The following is a 16,786-nucleotide window of genomic DNA, read 5'->3' as shown; positions in this document are numbered from 1 at the left end:
TATTACATGATATAACTTATATACATTATCGATCTGTAACTGGGAAAAAATCAGATACTTTCCGCTATACCAATCGTAATTAATGATTCGGGTGTTATGATGATCTCGAAGAAATTGTAAATTAGTAATAAAATGGACTGGCCACAAAGGAATACTTCGATGATTTTTGAGTTGTGGACTAATTAGACAAATATCTCAATTTTTTCGAAATTATTTTGATAAATAGGCTAAGGTAAAAAAAAAGAAAGTATTGTAATCCTACCCTGCTAAACGGCATTTGTATGTGTGTCTGTGTGTGCGTCCCCCTTAGCTTCCACCGGAATGTACCGATCACTAGCGGAAAATTCCGATTCGTTAGTACGTCTGGTCAGATGTATACTTGTTCACGGATTTGAATACTAGATCGTGGATACCGATGTTCTTTGGTGGTTGGGTTTCAATTAACCACACATCTCAGGTATGGTCGAACTGAGACTGTACAAACACTTCATTTACACTCATACATATCATTCTCATTCATCCTCTGAAGTGTTATCTGAACGGTGATTACCGGAGGTTAAACAAGAAAAAGAAAGAAAGAAAGTGTATATTTTTTATATTATTATATATCGATATATACGGTTTATATATATATATATATATATCAAAGTTTTGGGAAAGTTTAGTAATTTTTAACCGGATCCGAATTTTCGGACGAAAATCGCAAACATCTCAAAAACGTTCGGTCCTAGCGCTCTGGAAATATTTTTCGACCCCTCCACAGGATTTCGTATCTGCTCCCTGTAGTACCCGTTGGCTGATAATGTTTTCAATGCCCCCGGGTTGCCGTTTGGCGATTGTGGAGAGGGTGCGATGAGGTGCTACCGTAACATCTCGGCAACGCTCGTCCGATTTTCACAACTCAAACGGCATACGTATCAACAAACCTTGTAGAGAATTTAATTCTGAACAAAATGGTATAAGGTAAGTTGAATAAAGTAAAGAAAAGTTAAAAAAATTAGAATTTTGTTTAGAAACAGTACATTACTACATTTGTCAGAACATTCGAACATTTATTCCAATTTTAATATTGGTGACTATTTTTTTTCTGGTCAAAGTCAAAAGAAATCACTAATCCTTTTTCAGTACGATATCATTTCACCGGCGTAACTGAAATCCGATTGAAATCTTCCTCTATCCGTAACTCGCAAACGAAGTATTTTAGGACATATGTTTATAACAACTTTTTCCATTATTTTCACGAGCAGAAGAGGTTATGAAAGTCCCGACAGAATTTCATGTTACATTTGTATATATCTAAAATAAGGTATTTTGAAGGATGATGTTCAGAGGGTAGAAAAAATACGGGAAGATAACCGCGTCTAAAAATATAGAATGTGGAATTATGTTAGGATAACAATATCAACAAAGAACATAAAGGAATAAAAAGTGCGTGATGTCGTTTATTCAAGGTTAAAAAAATATTTATTAACCAATTTTTGATTTTATTTATGGCAGATGAATCTTTTTTAAAAAACTTGAAGTCCCTTTTTTAACAACGTTTAACTTTAAGAATCACATTTTTTATTTTATGTTTTTATTAACACCCTATGATAAAAAAAATGTGATAATAAAGTTGTAATACTTTCCTGACACTAGTTAATTATTTTCAAAGATTGGAAAAAAAATTATACGTGAAAAAAATTACCTAAGATTTTTTTTGGGGTAAGAGTAATTTATGATGAAGTTTTGTTGTTAAATTATCATTATATGTTTAAATAAACAAAAAAAAAACTTTTTTCGAGTAAAACACGTGTAGAATACGTTATGAATGTCTCGGAAGAACTTCGTGATACATTTTTACATGAATAACAAAAGTCTTTTAAAAATTATACTTTTTTAATATTTGCAGAAGATACGTATCGTATTCTTTATTTTATATTTATCCCATAAGTATACAGTATTTATTATTTATAAATTATTATAATTTTACAAGCATTTTCTGTCGCGGTTTCGCTTCCGAAATAATCAGAATTAAAAACATTAATTACTATCACAATGTTACCAAATCTCATAAAGATTGATTCAGTAGCGGTAACCTAAAACGGCAAAAATTTAAAAAACAATTTTTTTTTTTACCCGTTAAAATATTAAAATTCAAAAAATCTGAAAATCAGTTTTACATATTTATATTTACTAGCCCAAAACTAGTGAACATCTCGTTTAGTATTGTCGGAAATGGGAAAAATTTGCAAGGAAGTTTTCTTAACTTTCTTCACGTCGTTCAAGGTCGAATTTTAAAAGTTGATTTTTGGATATTCGAGGTTACATACATGAAAAATCAAGTTGTTATCTTCATACCGATAAATATTTGTTTCAGTATGCACTTAAACCGTAAGAAGAACGTTTGTAAAAAATTTCATCAACTTATCTGTAGTGGTTTTTGCTGGGATATTCTGGGATATTATATGATATTATAGTCAGGCATATTGTTTTATATATATATATATATATATATATATATATATATATATATATATATATATATATATATGTAGACTTTATAAAAATTTTAATACATCAATAAATTTACTATTTGTTTATAACTGATTAATGATAAATTAATATCCAGATCTATATATAAATTTATACATCCGGGTTATAAGCATTTAATAATGCAATTATAATGCACCAATAATAAGTTAATAATATTTGAGTTTAATATAAAATTTATTTATATATTATTATCAGATGAATAATTTATAAATTATAAAATTGTGTTTACATATTGCTTTTATTTTATAAGAAATATTTTGTCTTATATATTTTATTTTTAATACGATTCTATTTTACTTAGTTTATTTTTATTATTAAATGAGTGAAAGGTATTTTTAAAAACACGAAGGTTAGTATTTTAATGTAAATGTATTGTGTTACACATTGGCGCGACTGTCTTGTTAATTTTTTAATTTTTTTATAGAAAAAATCATATTTATTAAATATATAAATATACTCGTTGTAGTTCGTTTATACAGTTATATCTCTAGTAAAAATTTTTAAATTGACAATAATTTGTTGGTGTTTCTTTTTAAAGGGAAATAAAAATAATGAAATTTTTGCGAACTCAGATATTACTTTGTAACAGTGTAATAAGTCACGTTGAAATTATTTTTGTTTGTTTGTTTAATCCTGACTAGTTTTATAACAGTTCTTTCCGTTTTGTTCTTGGTAGAATGAACAAGTGTTAGAGCATTGTGCTGATCCCACGTGAAATATGATACATAATATTAACTCGTAAATTAATGTGTGGCTAAGAATTCATACTCTCTCTCTCTCTCTCTCTCTCTCTCTCTCTCTCTCTCTCTCTCTCTCTCTCTCTCTCTGTATATATATATATTTAATTTTTTATACGATCTCATGTATATAGAACATTGTTTCCTTAAACTGTATCTTGTAGACTTTGTATAAAATTGGATTCAATTTTTTTACTTCCTTATACGAAGTAAAGAGTAAAGAAAGTATTGTGATCGCGAAAACTTTCGGTTTTCAGATTTCAACGGAAATATCCATTTTGGCCATCCCTGAATCCATTTTGACTATGTTTCGGCGTGACGTTTGTACGTACATATGTATCTCTCATAACTCAAAAACGATTACCCGTAGGAGGATGAAATTTTGGATTTAGGACTTTTGTAACATCTAGTTGTGCACTTCCATTTTGATGCAATCGACTGAACCAAAAGTGCCCATAAAAGCCCAAAATCCAATTTTTTGGATTTTGGACTTTAGTGCTGAGCTGGTCGTGAATCTCAACTGGTAACTCAGCAATCACTAAATGGATTCAGTACCCATCTATTTGAGAAATCATTTTTATCTTCCGGGAAATATTCTGCCAACTGAATCTTTAGCTCATGCAAATGAATCTTCATTCTATCAAAACTGTGGTGAATAATAGTGTCTTTTTCATCAAAATTTTTCTTAATATAATCGGAAGTGATTGGAAATATATCATACTTTTGTTTTAAAAGCGAATAATCCAGATATCACAAGCTTCTTAATGAAAGCATGAACTTTGTTATTAATAAAATGTTTTATTTTAAAATACATCAGCTAAGTAAGCCAACAGCAACATATATTTGTCGCAGGGAAATGATGAAAACAGAGATTTGATTTAATCCCTAAGGTAGATGATCAGTTGACGGAAGATGTTAAAATTACAACTCTGTGGGGTGATTTCCTTAAAGAAAGTAAGTGATTTGATCAAATCCCTTAACTGTTTTATTGAAAAGATGAAATAATGTTGTCAAGATATTAAAAGTATTTATTTAGTAAACCATGCATTATTAAATGTAGAGTAACTTAATTAAGTTATGTAGTAAGTTATAAGTTTTTTCATAGTTTTTTTTTCAATTAGTTTCTAATAAATAATTTGTGTTTCAATGACAATTGTTGTATTACTTACTCTACATTTAATAATGATTTTCCTGCTCAATTTTTGTGGCAAGAGCATGTCTGTGAAAGAAGCAGTGCGTTCATTTCCCCCGTGGCATAAGATGATATTTCTATTTTTTTTTTAGAAATCCACAGTTCTTTCCTGTTATCGCCTTTGAACTATCACTATATAATCCATTATATTTTGTCTATTTTTTTTATTTTTTTTTTTTTGGGGGGGGGGCGAAAAACGCTTGCGCGTTATTATCGTCCGGAATCGTTTTTTATATAAAAAAATTAATGGAATTTAAACTAATCTAAAAGATGAATAAAACTTACAACTAATATCACAGGTAAAAACTAAAATAAAACCAAGAGTAAACAGAATTTTACAAAGTCCGAGATGGGTGTAAAGGGCCCATTTCGGATAACAAAAAGACTAAAAACAACTAAAAACCATAAAGGATCTAACATAAAACTTAAAACTAGATTAAAAACTAAAATAACAAAATTAAATAAAAATTAAAACTAACACAAATTATATAATTAAAACTAGGTTAAAAATAAAAATTAAAAGGTGAAATAAAACTTAAAACTAACATTACTAAAATCTTACAACTAATATCACAGGCAGAGTCTTTGAAACATAAAAGTAAAAATAACTATATAAAATTTACCAAATTCCGTTAGGGAGTGTAAAAGGCTCCTTAATCGGATAAAACAAAACAAAACACAGAACTTAAAAAAAAAAACCAACTTATCAACTTATAAAAACTCTTCCAGCATTAAAAAATATACGCAACAATATTACATTTTTTTATTAACCCAGTACTACGCAAAAATAGAAACATCCGGGTTAAAATTTCATTATCATTGCACAAGACACCACGGATGTTTCTGGGTAGATTAAATTTACGACGCAACGCCGCATAACATATGCAATCCACGAGTATGTGGTGCTCAGTCATGGGGCAGTTGCATCGTGCGTATAGGGGTGCTTGTCCTCTTGTCATCAAGTACTCGTGTGTGATCCTCGTGTGTCCTATCCGCAATCGACAAAGGACTACTTCCTCACGCCGAGTTTTTCTGTATGAGGAGTCCCATGGCAACACAGAATCTTTAATCTGTCGGAGTTTATTATCAACGGTAGCCGTCCAGTCACCTTGCCACTCTGCTCTTAGTGATTGTTTTACATAATTAATAAAATCAGAGGTAGGAATTCGGGTGGTGAAAGGAGGCTGATTACATGCTTCTTTGGCAGCGGAATCTGCATGTTCATTACCTGGAATCCCTACGTGGCTAGGGACCCAGCAAAAACTTACTTCTGTGTTGCGATTATTCAATTCTGCGATTGCGTTGTAAATTTCAATGACGATAGGATGTTTGGAATAAAAGTTTTTTTAAGGATTGGAGAGCACTACACGAGCCACTGCAAATAAGAATTTTTCTATATTTAGGGTTAATGATGTTTAGAGTCTTATTTATAGCGTATAGCTAATTTTTGTTGTAGCTTTTAGTAGCTTCGTAAAAAACATCAAAAAGACATTGTCCTGTTGCATGACCAGATATTGATTTGCAAAACAACATATTTTCTTTGGTAGATCTGTCCCTATTGCATTCATATCTCACAAAACATAAGAACTGAGAAATGTTTGCCACATGTATTGATTCATCAAATTGGTTACTAAAAAATTTTTTATTTGAACTCGCTTGCTGAATAATCTATCGCAAACATCGGCTGCCATGTCATCGATTCGCCTTGATATTGTGTCGTTAGAAAGCGGACTTTTTTTCAATGTTTTTGCTTCTTCCACGAGTACTAAAACACTGACCATATCATTTTCAGCAGGCAATATGAGGTTTTCTGCTATTGTATGAGGTTTGGACATCTTATCTACTCTTAATGCTACGAGATAAGATTCTTCAGGTGTACTTTTATCAGTATGGCTTGATTTAAAAATAGAACTTTGTTGATTTCTCAAAGTATGTAATTTTCTTTCGAAAAATTTCAAGTGTTTGCTTTTATGATCCGGATGTTTAGTTTCCAAGCGTCGAATTAATTTTTATGGCTTCATGCTTTCTTCAGAGAGGACTTGAAAGCAAACAACTTACTGTGGCTTTCCGTCAAATGAAGTAAAACCATAATTTAAATGACTGTTAATGTACAATCTTGCCTTTTTACCAACCGATTCACGATGTAGTGGCTCACTTTGTTTTTAAATTTATCCATTTTGCATAAGAATCTAATTGAAAAAACAAAACAGTTACACCGTTTGAATGGATACTAAAAAATCCAAACCTCAATTACTATTATTTTCAATGAAATTACGTTTTTAAAAACCGAAATAAAAACACCAGGCGCATGCTTAGCATTCGTAACTAAACTGACGTTGTGTAATTCGTTACGACTTTTTTATACTGCTGACAGCATGATGTGTCAAACGTATAATATGCTTGTTTTAACATGACACTCTCATAGCGAATATTATGTAAGCAGACCAAATAGAAAGGAGCACGTACAGAAGTTGGATCCTGTGAATTGCTCATATCTGTACTGTATACTTTATATATGTTCGCAACTAGTTTTATCTAGGTTTCATTGGGTTGAAGTTGCGGGAGTTGCAAAATATTCATTATATTTTTTTTTTACTTTTTGAGGGTCATGGAACTAAAAACGTTGAGAATCACTAAAAGGTGCATACACGAATGTGTGTCGCACCGCTTCTGACTTTATGTCTCATGATTGACCCTCAAATATTTCTATACATTGGGTGTTGATCATATTAATGTTTTTCAAAATTCTTTAAGGGAGTCGCGAAAAACGATTTTCTATTTTCTTCATAGGCATCTTTGAGGAAACTTTATTAAAACAAATATGTTACCTGCATACATTACATACATATGCAGCGTCCCACGAAGAACTGGAGAAACTTTCAGGGTTTGTTACAAACGTTTTTGACGTAGTCAAAAGTTTTTGACATAGGTCTAGAAACGCTCTGTTTTCTAGTTACGGCTAACGAAGAGTTCGTCCGGATTTCAGCTCTTCTAATTTAAAGAAGCCCTTCTGTAATTTTTGGGACCCAAATTAAGAAGTAAAGTTGATGGTTTCTTATGTAATTTGTGTTGGGAAATAGGATAAAACAGATCTCAGAACTTTAACTGCAGTAGTTTTTAAGATATCCAATGTAAAACACAAAATTGGGTTTTGAAAAACAGGTTTTTTTTTAGGTTCGTTAAATCATAGCTTTGTTAAATGACTGATAAATGCGGAAGACTTAGTAACAAAACTTGTAGAGAATATAATTCTGAGAAAATTAATTTAAATACACCCAATAAAAAATAGAAAAAACTTTTAAAAATATGTTTTTTATTGAAGCAAAACAGACAAAAAATAGAAATTAAACATTATTCTTAATTTAGCAAAACAAAAAATAAAATTTATGTTATGATATTGGTAACAGAATAACAAACCTCAGTGAAAGTAATTTTTCAAAATTCCCTCCTTCATAATGTGCACAACGCTCTTCTCGACGTAAAATATTTCCAGTAGCTTTCCGTATCATCCCAGGATCGTTTCGTGTAAATTCAATAGCATTTCACATTTTAAAGAGTAACTCTTTTCTCTTTGGTTTCTTGAATTTTTCTGTGAATTTTTTCAATTTATCAAAAATATAAGTGTATTGTAATTTTTTCAGAGCAACAGTTTATCAGTTCAAGACCCATAACTTTCAGTGATCTAAGAATATCGGTTTCAAAACAGTCAGCCTTCATCTTAAAAATATTAGTTATGACTTGTTACCCGTATTTCGTACGGGTAAAAATGTGTTTTGCCCGGTTCATGGTAGAAATGTGTTCTTACCCGACAAACATCACGAGATGATCGTTATTTGTTTTATCTTGTTTAATTTAGTCGGAAATGGGGAAAGTTTGCAATCATTGTTCAATTTTTTTTATCATTCTTCACCCCTTTCAAGGTAGAATTTTGAAAATTTAGAAATCTGTTTTTAGGTATTTACATGAAAATCAAATTGATATCTTCATTTGTTACAGAGAAATTGAAAAAAATAGCTGGGTTTCAAAAAGTTTTTTCAAAATCCATTTTAACCCTTTAAACTCGTAATTTCAAAAAATCTAGAAATACGTTTTTAGATATTCACATGAAGATTACGTATACCAAAAATAAAATTGATATCTTCATTTGTTACCGAGAAATTGGAAAAAATAGCTGGGTTTCAAAAAGTTTTTCAAAATCCATTTTAACCCTTTAAATTCGTAATTTCAAAAAATCTAGAAATACCTTTTTAGATATTCGCATGAAGATTACGTATACAAAAAATCAAATTGATATCTTCATTTCCTACTGAGAAAAAAAAGTAAATTTCATTATTATTCCATTTGAACCCTTTAAACTTGAATTTCAGAAAATCCTTTCTTAATGTGCAGTTACACCGTAAGAAGAACATGTATTCAAATTTTTATCAATTTATCTTCAGTAGTTTTTGCTGGACTTGATGAATCAGTCATTCCATTTAGGACAAGACGCTTTATAGGTTCAGAAAAGATATATATATATATATATATAACTACAACATTATAATATATAATCACAATTAGTTATAAAAAAATAAACATTTAAATGAATCTTATATAAAAGACAAAGATTTTTTTTAAGTAAAATGGATCTAATTCCTGAATTGTTGACGAAATCTGATTGGGATCTTCTTTAATCGATTACCCCTACTCAAATGACTTCAGATTTTTTTGTTTCATACGCTTTCCTATACCTATTATATACAAAATTATATCATCTTTGTAAAATTTAAGCATCTATTCCTTCCTATATCAATCAATTTTTATCATTTCAACCCAGATTCACATATCAACCAAAATCCAGCATACGCTCAAAAATCAAGTTGTACAATCGTTCATTTACTCCTTAGGAATATAATTTTCGATACAGGAAAAAAATATAATAACTATTATAAATACAAAGAGGTTTTTCAACGTCTTCGCCTAATTTATAAACAGTTGTATATATACATGGATGAGCATGCGAAAAAAAACTTTCAAACACGTAACAACAAAAAAAAAAACCACAAACATTAAACTATTAAACAAACAAAAACATGCATAGGAATATGCGAAAGGGTATACAAATCCCTTTTTGTGATTGGATTATTATCTTAAAATATTTCCGTATTTTTCATCTTAATTAAAGAAATGGCAAAACAGTTTTCTAGAGCCCATTTTTTTTCGTGCAATGGGCTTTATTGCTGCTAAAATTACGACTCAGTTAAAGTAAATAAATTATTTAATAATTAAAAAAGTAAGTTTACAAAACAGCTTTTTTACGTTTAGATTCTCAATATTTTTATTTTTTATCGTGCATTCTTATAATTTTCATTTAAATTCACACGTGAGCATCTAAGATGAGAAATGTTTTCACGTTGATTAATAGCTGAATATAAATGAACAAATAGTAGTTTTTATAGTAATAGTGTATATACTGTAAGGACTTGTGTGTAGAAGTAGTTTGTGCCTTTCGTAGCTGTTTACTCTATCTCATAACAATGATAGGGGAGGTTAAAGGCAGTCATGTGTGGCCCTAACCATATCAGTCCCCTTCAATGTGTACCATTGTCTGTATGGTTGAGTGAGATGATTCTACCATAACCCATACCCCTAGAATAAACCCTTTCGTCTACGTAAGTATTTTTTTTTCCAAAATGTAATATAAAGGAAGTGCATGAAGTTTTTTGCGTGCGTGCGTGCGTGCGTGTGTGTGATTTGTCGTAGCGTTATCTGTATCTGAAATTAGAAAATTTATTTTAATCTAAATATGTTAATGCTGTAATTGTATAAAATAAATAAGATGTTTTCCATAACTTTTCCTTCAATCACAGCTGGAAAGATCTCTCTCTGATTACGAATTCCGATTAAACTTGGATTTTTTCACTCGTTACAAAAAAAAATTACTCAGTATAAAAAAGAAGGAAGATGGAAAAGTAATCGGGCTTTAACCCGAGTATTTTCCGAAATCAATAAATAAATTATTATTAAATTAAAAAAAAAAGTATAGTTGATTATAGTACAATTTTTCAAATAAAATCAAATTCGAAATATGTAGGAAGTATCAGTTAAAAAAATAATTCCTAATTTTTAATTTTAGAGAAAAAATCTGATGTGGACACCCCATGACTTCTTTGTACGCCTATTAAATTACATATACACATTTTTTTAAACTGAAAAGTACATACAATTTTATTTCATCAGTATCTTCTGACATTTTTTCATATTTTTTTTTATTGTTATTATGGAATTACTATTTATCGTAAAATTTTTTTTTACCATCAGAGGTAATAATTATTAATAAATAATATATTTTAATTAAAAAAAAAAAACCTTAAAAAAAGGAGATGAAGTCGGATTTGAACCGATCCAAACCACCTTGAACCGACCTTGTAAGATCCAAATATTTCATTAATTAAAAAGTTTTATTTGGCTGTAACTCTGGAACCAATGAAAATAAGTTCCGTTTATGATGTATCGTATTGCAGTTAAGAAAAAGTCCAAAAACAAAAAAAAAATTGGATTTTGGAGTTTTTTGGACATTTTTGGTCCAGTCGATTGCAGTCAAAAGGGAGGTGCACATCTAGATGTTACACCAGTCCTAAATCCAAAATTTCAACATTCTGTGGCTAATCGTTTTTAAGTTATGCGAGATACGTACTTATGTAAAGACATCACGCCGAAACTAGTCAAAATGGATATTTCCGTTGAAATGTGAAAACCGAAATTTTTCGCGATCACAGTACTTTCTTTACTTCGTACAAGGAAGTAAAAAGTACAAATGATTAATATGTACTCGTACGTATAATTTTCGTAAACCAGATTTAATTGATATTTATGCTCATACTTCATAATTTTTGGAAATTGTATTTTGTTTTAAAAATTAACAAATATAATATTTTTGTGTAATTGGTTACGAAAATGAGGGAAAGAAACTGATAATAAATCTTATCTAAAAAGGAACATCAATTGGGAAACATTAATATACAAAGTTTTCAATTTTTTTTACGATTATTATTCCTAACAGTTCGTGATTGGTCAGACTTTGTGGCGGAACTGATTATTTGATGGCTTGTCGCGTCAGTCGGCGCATATTTCCTTCTAAATCAATTTGTCCCGGGTTCTGTCCCTAATTAGTCTGCATTTTTGTTATCTCCCTTTCTCATCATACCTATAAATACTATAAGTGGCTGTGTTTTTTGAGCTAGAACGTTATGTTGAATTTTGGTCTAAAAAAAAGATATTTTTATTTTTGCGTCCATTTCATTTTTTCTTAACAATTAGAAAAATTGATAATATTTTACAAAAAAAAAAATATATTAGGATATATAAAAGTAATTATTATACGTATTAGTCGGCTTCCTACGTTGAATAATTTAAGTTCAATTAAAATTTATGTTTGAACTTTATTTACATTCTCATTTAAATCAAATCAGATTAAACTTCCATTTATAGTCTAAATAACAGAAAAAATAAGATGCCGAAGTAAAGACATCTGACTTTTACATTTACTCTCAGAAATCTAAAAAAAAAATCAAACTAATAATAATGTAAATTACAAAGGTTTTTGTGGAAATACTCTTAATTACTGATATTTTTTCTTTCCTGGCATCATAGTTCTAGAGCTATGCTGCAAGTAGGAAAGCATGGAAATTAGTCAAAAAATGGGGTATGGGTTTTTTTGCATTTCTCATCGTTTCATGATCTAGGGACCAAAAAAAAAACAAAAAAAGTGAGAGGTAATATTCGTTCGTACGTACGTGTGTTGCATGTTTGAACCTTAATAACTTTTGACTTAATAAATCGATTTTGATGAAATTTTTTACGGATTCGTGTGTGTGGGCAATTTCTTGGTAAACTTTTGGGGTCAGTATCTCTAGTTGATGGTGTAGATAGTTATTTGGAGTCGACTTTCTCAAAATTTTACAAACATAAACACTTAATATGCTCAGTAATAAGCTCAGTACTTGCGTGCATACTTATTTTACTATTTAAAAAAAAAGTGCCACAAAATTCTCCCTTTCACAAAAACCTAAAAAACCTGTCATTTTATTTGTTGCATATTTTGTAACGGAATTCTTTTAATGTCTTTTAGGCATGCCCAAGCTACCCCCCCAAAAAAACAACACTTTGTGGACTGTATTGGAGAGGGAGCCAACAAAGTTAAGAATATTGATTTGATTTTCATTTATTTAAACTTTCCTTTCTTTTTCCTGTTTAGCCTCCGGTAACTACCGTTTAGATAATTCTTCAGAGGATGAATGAGGATGATATGTATGAATGTAAATGAAGTGTAGTCTTGTACAGTCTCAGTTCGACCATTCCTGAGATGTGTGGTTAATTGAAACCCAACCACCAAAGAACACCGGTATCCACGATCTACTATTCAAATCCGTGTAAAAATAACTGGCTTTACTAGGACTTGAACGCTGTAACTCTCGACTTCCAAATCAGCTGATTTGGGAAGATGCGTTAACCACTAGACCAACCCGGTGGGTTTCGTTTATTTAAACTGTTTATTTTTATGTTGACGACCTGTCTCTTCGTCATCCAACGACTCTCTACCGTCTTTAAACCGCTTTCACCACGTGTTTGTTATAGTACAAGATGCGGCTTCATCACTGAATGCTTGCTGTACCATAGATTAAGTTTCAACAAAAGATTTTTGAATTCGACCACAAAATTTTGTCGCAGTTCTGTTTTCCATGTCCCGAGCTCGCACAAAGTCACAACCCCAACGAACGCGACCGAATATAACTCGAGACTGGAGGGACGAAACGTGATGAAATGTTTTACACACACTGATCAGATATCGTACTACATAGTTCCTTGGTTTTCCGAGAGGTAGCGCCGCCACTTGTATCGACTACAGAAATTTAGTTGGGAACTTTTCAGACCTACTGTGTAGATCACATAAACTCGTTTATCGTTTTTCATCAGTAATTTTGTTTTTTGTTCTTATCCATACCCATCTTTTCTGTGATATCTTTTAATTTTGTTTCACAAAAAGGGATGAAGTACCAACATATCCCGAATTAAGAAAGCCGCTCAAATGGACACTTCTAATATATCAGAATAATTTTCAAGATATTTTCCACATTCTACATTTTGAATTATTTAATTCGTATTTTGCAATCATCATCTAGTTTATAATTTTTACGCTCCACAACATTCCATATACCTTTCTAGGTTTAAATTAATTAAACCTGAATGTTTTAATTTATTTTCTCCAGTCTTCTTTTTATAAGGTTCTCTCTTCTTCAATACTTCTTGAAACCTGTTCGTTTCTTTTTTATCAGTTTTTTATTTCAAAATTCTCCCATAATACCTCATTTAAAAACTTCCTATTCCTTTTCTTTCTTGTTATCAAAACATTTTTTACTCTTCAGTTTGTTATGATTCCTCTCCTTTTGTAGCATCAACAAATTCTTTTTATTTTTAACTTCTTCAAGATATCTTTTAATTTTTATTTTTAATAATTTATTTAGTAAATTTTCTTTCTATTTCTTTGTTTACAATGATTTTTCTCATTTTTAGAAGTTATATTTTCTGACTGTTATCAGCTAATTAACTAATATTCCCGGATAAAAACTATGGTAACATAATACTACAAATTCCTTCTTTATCCATTTTCTGTTTTATAATTTTTTTTATAAAAATTAATTTATTTTTTATTTTACCGGAGTTCCAGATATAATTCACGCATATTACGGAAATTGTTTTACTGCTTCTTCATAATTAATACTTTTCTATCGTCACAACATGCTTTTTCTTATTTATTATAACATGAGACTGATTAGCATGCAATTAGACTCATATTTATATTGCTACGTGTTTAAAATACTTAAAAAACTGTATCCACTGAGTGAGTTGTTGCCAACTAAATATTATAATTTAATTCTAAAATGTTTTATCTTAAGTGTAAAATTGCAGAGCATTATATAATTTTTAAAGTCTTATTTTTACTAATTATAATCCCTTACTCAAAAAAGAATGAAAGTTTGTCCATACTGTAAGAAAATTGTGCGATAGCACCCTTATTTTTGAGGTTTAAGGGTCTAACATAATAATTTTCACAGTAGAATCAATTTACTCAATTAAATTACCTAGCCGCCATCAGTTCGTTACTTAGATTCAGATAACAATAAATAGATTTCTTTTCTGTTTCTGATGAATTGTGCTGAGTTTTATTCAGATTTAAATAGATATCATTTATAAAGCTAAATAGTTAGCTTATAATAGTATAAACAAATAAGTTAGTGATGGATATTTGTAAATTATAGCTTGTTGTAAATTCTTTAAATTCATTGTCTGTTAGGTAACATAAAAAAATGGTTATAGATGAAACAAGTCATTTACGATAACGGGATAGCATTCTCAAGAGAAATAAGTATCCTGTGTCAGGTTTTCATGGGGAAATAATGAGTGTCTTTCCTCTTTCATAGAGTCGAATTTACGTAGAACCTCGGCATGCCAAGTCCATTGAAGAAACTGGGTACTTAGTAAACATTATTACTCTAAAAGAAACAAATTCTGGTTGGTGCTTCTAGTTTACATTAAAATTTCATTTAAACATATTAGACTAGTATAAAACAGCGGATATAAAATTAGACTGTTATAAAACAACAGATTAATACATCCTTTATCATTTCACGTTGTAAAACGATATGTAATATCGTTAATGAAAAGTTAAAGAATTAGTTAAGAAATTAATGTATGATTAATTTTTAATATATTTAATAATCTTCTATTAAACAGAATGATTCCCGAAGAATATAACAAATTCTCTAGGCATATTCTACTGGTGAAAATAAAGAAGAAAGTACGTATGAACATAAGTTCGGAAACGCTTCATTGGCCACTGTCGGCTGGCGAAAGATTTCGCTCTCATTTCTGCGCCTTCGGTAAAATTAAGCCAGAATGTAATTCTTGGAACCCAAATGGAGGGGTAAATTTACGCAATATAAAAACTTAATTGTTGGAATCAGTTGTGAGTAGTACCAACTTAATGAACTAAATTATTTCAAACAAATTTAGATAAAACTAATTTTTAATTGGCTTTCAATATCTCTTACAGGTGACGCATGAAATGTTCCAACATATGTTTTGGTAATAATTCTTTGGGTTATATAGGATTAATGTGTTTTATGTTGGTAGAAGTGACACCAGTTCATGAATATTAGTCTCTTTCCTTTCCGAGTCGGAAAGGAAAGATGGCTGACAAAGGAATAGTGACTGTTAAACAGCGCGTAAAGACTGTGTTGTATTTAAATGAAACGTAAAGTGTGGTGCTTACGCAAAGACGGTTTCGTGCATATTTTCAAACTCGGTGGTCGCCCTCAATTAAAACAATACGTAGAATTTACGAAAAATCTAATAGTGATGATTTATTATTTGAAAATAAGCGCGAACAGCCTGCCGATATTCGTTTTCCATAGAATGTCGAAGCTGTCAAAACAGCGTTGCTGAAGAACCCGAGCGAATCAACAAGAAAAGCAGCAGCACGACTTGGGATTTCTAGGCGATATGTACAGCGAATTTTAAAAACTGATTTCATTTTGTATACGTACAAAATAACAGTGTTGCCTAAATTAACGGCTAACAACAAACATCAAAGAATGGCATTCGCTGAACGGATTGTGAATCACGACGTACTGTTGAAAAATGTTTGGTTTTCAGATGAGGCATATTTTCTCATCTAGACGGAGTTTTTAATAAAGAAAATGTGCGTATATGGACTTCTGAAAATCCACACGTGCTTCATGTAACGATGCATCACGCTCCAGGAATTACGATGCGGGCGCTATCTCAACTCACGGGGTAATAGGGCCATTCTTTTTTGAACAAACTGTGTACAGTGAATGTTATCTAAACATGCTGCGTAATAATTTTGTTCCTCAGCTTTTTGCAAAAGGGTTTCAATTAGAAAACGAGTGGTTCATGCAGGACGAACCGAGACCGCACACAGCTAATGTTATTTTAGATTTTCTGCATGAAACTTTTTACACAAATGTCGTTTCAAACCGATTTCCTAATCGTTTTGCGTGTGGATAGAACTGGCCCCCGAACTGTCCTGATTTTATTCCGTGTGTTATTTTCTTTGGGGATTTTTAAAGGAAAAGATTTTCCTTTAACATCCTCGTAGAGTGATGGAACTGTAAGTGCTGGTCATTGAGGCGTACAACGAGATAACTGAGAATATGTATTGTCGAGTTATTAACAACATAGATGTTCGTGTTGAAGAAGTTGCTAGACGTGATTGTGGTTATATTGGACATGTGATAAGCATAATTTAATCTCCAGGTAT

This window comes from Lycorma delicatula, chromosome 7 (genome assembly GCF_047948215.1).
Source record: "Lycorma delicatula isolate Av1 chromosome 7, ASM4794821v1, whole genome shotgun sequence".
Taxonomy (NCBI): Eukaryota; Metazoa; Arthropoda; class Insecta; order Hemiptera; family Fulgoridae; genus Lycorma; species Lycorma delicatula.
This window is presented reverse-complemented; position numbering follows the sequence as displayed.